Source organism: Ochlerotatus camptorhynchus, unplaced genomic scaffold (assembly GCF_037179485.1).
Source record: "Ochlerotatus camptorhynchus isolate MF236.1 unplaced genomic scaffold, CSIRO-AGI_Acam_v1.1 ptg000039l, whole genome shotgun sequence".
Lineage (NCBI taxonomy): Eukaryota > Metazoa > Arthropoda > Insecta > Diptera > Culicidae > Ochlerotatus > Ochlerotatus camptorhynchus.
In genome coordinates this window covers 125,001-130,000 of record NW_027040530.1, presented here as the reverse complement: position 1 = coordinate 130,000, position 5,000 = coordinate 125,001, and positions in this window count along the sequence as shown.

Here is a 5,000-nt window from a genome sequence, read left to right as displayed (position 1 = left end):
TGCGATGATGATGATAGGTGACCGTCTCACCGTCGCACCTCGCCCATCGCGCTCTACGTGTAGTGTGTGCTGCCGGACCGACCGGCCGACCGACCGACTGTGGGAAGTACAAGCCGCAGCAGATTCCTGTTCGTCGTGTAAGGCTTTTTCACTCGAAACTCATTTTGCTTCCGCTCATACTACCCTCCCTATAGGTACTTTTTGGTCAAAAAGTAGCCCCGGCAATCCGGCGAGAGGAAGCAGTTTGGCCGACGAGCCTTACTGACTGACTGACTGTACACTCTACCCCGGGTCTTGCGCCATGGCTCACCTGCGGCTCAACTCAGTCAGTTGAACCAAAGCATGAATCTGAAAAAAATGCACATTAGGCCGTAGGGAAATACAGCTGGGGTCCCGCCAAGCCATCTCACCCATGCCAGAGCTGATCCCATCGGCCTATACTGGTCTCAGGCCGAGGGACACACTCCACTCTGCGGCTCAACTCAGCCAATTGTACCATCCACTCTGCGGCTCAACTCAGTCAATTGTACCAAAGCATGAATCTGAAAAAAATGCACATTAGGCCGTAGGGAAATACAGCTGGGGTCCCGCCAAGCCATCTCACCCATGCCAGAGCTGATCCCATCGGCCTATACTGGTCTCAGGCCGAGGGACACACTCCACTCTGCGGCTCAACTCAGCCAATTGTACCATCCACTCTGCGGCTCAACTCAGTCAGTTGAACCAAAGCATGAATCTGAAAAAAATGCACATTAGGCCGTAGGGAAATACAGCTGGGGTCCCGCCAAGCCATCTCACCCATGCCAGAGCTGATCCCATCGGCCTATACTGGTCTCAGGCCGAGGGACACACTCCACTCTGCGGCTCAACTCAGCCAATTGTACCATCCACTCTGCGGCTCAACTCAGTCAGTTGAACCAAAACATGAATCTGAAAAAAATGCACATTAGGCCGTAGGGAAATACAGCTGGGGTCCCGCCAAGCCATCTCACCCATGCCAGAGCTGATCCCATCGGCCTATACTGGTCTCAGGCCGAGGGACACACTCCACTCTGCGGCTCAACTCAGCCAATTGTACCATCCACTCTGCGGCTCAACTCAGTCAATTGTACCAAAGCATGAATCTGAAAAAAATGCACATTAGGCCGTAGGGAAATACAGCTGGGGTCCCGCCAAGCCATCTCACCCATGCCAGAGCTGATCCCATCGGCCTATACTGGTCTCAGGCCGAGGGACACACTCCACTCTGCGGCTCAACTCAGCCAATTGTACCATCCACTCTGCGGCTCAACTCAGTCAGTTGAACCAAAACATGAATCTGAAAAAAATGCACATTAGGCCGTAGGGAAATACAGCTGGGGTCCCGCCAAGCCATCTCACCTATGCCAGAGCTGATCCCATCGGCCTATACTGGTCTCAGGCCGAGGGACACACTCCACTCTGCGGCTCAACTCAGCCAATTGTACCATCCACTCTGCGGCTCAACTCAGTCAGTTGAACCAAAACATGAATCTGAAAAAAATGCACATTAGGCCGTAGGGAAATACAGCTGGGGTCCCGCCAAGCCATCTCACCCATGCCAGAGCTGATCCCATCGGCCTATACTGGTCTCAGGCCGAGGGACACACTCCACTCTGCGGCTCAACTCAGCCAATTGTACCATCCACTCTGCGGCTCAACTCAGTCAATTGTACCAAAGCATGAATCTGAAAAAAATGCACATTAGGCCGTAGGGAAATACAGCTGGGGTCCCGCCAAGCCATCTCACCCATGCCAGAGCTGATCCCATCGGCCTATACTGGTCTCAGGCCGAGGGACACACTCCACTCTGCGGCTCAACTCAGCCAATTGTACCATCCACTCTGCGGCTCAACTCAGTCAGTTGAACCAAAACATGAATCTGAAAAAAATGCACATTAGGCCGTAGGGAAATACAGCTGGGGTCCCGCCAAGCCATCTCACCCATGCCAGAGCTGATCCCATCGGCCTATACTGGTCTCAGGCCGAGGGACACACTCCACTCTGCGGCTCAACTCAGCCAATTGTACCATCCACTCTGCGGCTCAACTCAGTCAGTTGAACCAAAACATGAATCTGAAAAAAATGCACATTAGGCCGTAGGGAAATACAGCTGGGGTCCCGCCAAGCCATCTCACCCATGCCAGAGCTGATCCCATCGGCCTATACTGGTCTCAGGCCGAGGGACACACTCCACTCTGCGGCTCAACTCAGCCAATTGTACCATCCACTCTGCGGCTCAACTCAGCCAATTGTGCCAACACATGAAATTGGCAAAAATGTGTGGTTGATATTAATCTAGATTAGGCCGTATGCAAATGCAGCTGCGGTCCCGCCAAGCCATCTGGCACATGCTACAGGTCATTCCATCGACCTAAGCTGGATACAGGCCGAGGGACACCATCGCCACTTGACTGCTCAACTCAGCCAATTGTGCCCATCGCCACTTGACTGCTCAACTCAGCCAATTGTGCCAACACATGAAATTGGCAAAAATGTGTGGTTGATATTAATCTAGATTAGGCCGTATGCAAATGCAGCTGCGGTCCCGCCAAGCCATCTGGCACATGCTACAGGTCATTCCATCGACCTAAGCTGGATACAGGCCGAGGGACACCATCGCCACTTGACTGCTCAACTCAGCCAATTGTGCCCATCGCCACTTGACTGCTCAACTCAGCCAATTGTGCCAACACATGAAATTGGCAAAAATGTGTGGTTGATATTAATCTAGATTAGGCCATATGCAAATGCAGCTGCGGTCCCGCCAAGCCATCTCACCCATGCCAGAGCTGATCCCATCGGCCTAAGATGGTCACAGGCCGAGGGACACCGATCCCGAGAGCAGCACCGAGTACCGGGGTTGGTGGCATGGCATATGAATGCAGTATTGGTCGATGGGAAATGTCAACTGGTACCTAGCAAGTCAACTGGTACCTAGCCACAGCTGCGGTCCCGCCAAGCCATCTGGCACATGCTACAGGTCATTCCATCGACCTAAGCTGGATACAGGCCGAGGGACACCATCGCCACTTGACTGCTCAACTCAGCCAATTGTGCCCATCGCCACTTGACTGCTCAACTCAGCCAATTGTGCCAACACATGAAATTGGCAAAAATGTGTGGTTGATATTAATCTAGATTAGGCCGTATGCAAATGCAGCTGCGGTCCCGCCAAGCCATCTGGCACATGCTACAGGTCATTCCATCGACCTAAGCTGGATACAGGCCGAGGGACACCATCGCCACTTGACTGCTCAACTCAGCCAATTGTGCCCATCGCCACTTGACTGCTCAACTCAGCCAATTGTGCCAACACATGAAATTGGCAAAAATGTGTGGTTGATATTAATCTAGATTAGGCCGTATGCAAATGCAGCTGCGGTCCCGCCAAGCCATCTCACCCATGCCAGAGCTGATCCCATCGGCCTAAGATGGTCACAGGCCGAGGGACACCGATCCCGAGAGCAGCACCGAGTACCGCGGGTTGGTGGCATGGCATATGAATGCAGTATTGGTCGATGGGAAATGTCAACTGGTACCTAGCAAGTCAACTGGTACCTAGCCACGGTCAATCTCACGGACACCAACCCCGACGACGACAGCAGGTAGGTATATTTTCTTTTTTTTCAGGTGCAGCAGGTAGGTATATTTTCTTTTTTTCAGGTGCAGCAGGTAAGTATATTTTCTTTTTTTCAGGTGCAGCAGGTAAGTATATTTTCTTTTTATAGGTTTATTTCATTTATTTATTTAGCAACACAATTATTCTCCCCCCATACCACTGTCATGCAAGCGAGCTATGCCGAACATAGCCGGGGGATGAATAAGGTCGATGTGCCCAGTTAAAAATACATTGTCCTCATCGGCCATGTGACGGGCAGCCGAGATAGCGTAGGCTATCGAGCTATTAAGCCATGGCCAGCTAAGCTGCCTTCCAACATCATGGACCACCGTCACCCAACACCCTACCGCATGTGCTATTATCAGACGTTGTTCATGGCCGAGGTCGCTCAGGCGTTTCCTGCGGTAGGTTGTTGGGTACAACGCCACAAGCAGTTTCCTGATGAAGGTTGGCAGCATCTGACGTTGCGCGCACCGGCCCAGTACCGCATCAAAGTGATGCTGGAGGCATCCCGGCATCCAGTCACGGTTCATCAACGATTGTGCCACGAACTCAGGATAGGGAATTGCTGGCTGCTGGTAGCGCTGCAATAAATAGAAAAGGTAAGTATTAGTTAAGTTAGGATTAGTTTAGGTTAAGTTAGGCTTAGTTTACTCACCGCGATGGGCTGCTCCACTGACTGGCGCACGTTCTGCTGCTCGCTGAGCCGAGCAATCTCGACGATAGCCGTATCCAGATCTCTCCGTAGTTCTGCCATTTGAGACACCATCACACCGAAACGCAGCTCCATTGCCGCTAATCGTCCCGCCGCGCCACAGCACGACAATGGAGACTGCGTGTTTCGCCTCGACGACGGTCCAGGCTGCGGGCTGGATGTGACTGGCCCAGGCTGCGGGGACCATTCCCTGGCTGTAGAGGGGCCAGGCTGCGGGCTGGATGTGACTGGCCCAGGCTGCGGGGACCATTCCCTGGCTGTAGAGGGGCCAGGCTGCGGGGACGGTTCTCGCGGCGTGGCCGGCGTGGCGGCCCGTCGACGGCGTAATCTTCGCCGCAGACTGCGGCTCCCACCAGGCTGCGGGGACGGCGCTATCGGCGGTGTGGCCCGTGACTGACTCCGACGTCTCTTTCGCCGACGGTCTGATGGCGGCGGCGGCGATGGCGACCGTGATGGTGGCCCCTGCTCCCGCCACATGGAACGTGTCGTTGCCGGCATCTTCACACGATTAGACTGTCAAAAAACAAAGAAAAATGTATGGTTACTTTGATTTGTTCTACAAACACGAACGTACCACATATGGCAACATGGTTGAATCGAACACTGACCTACTTTACTGACATGTAGCTAGTTTTAGCTATATGG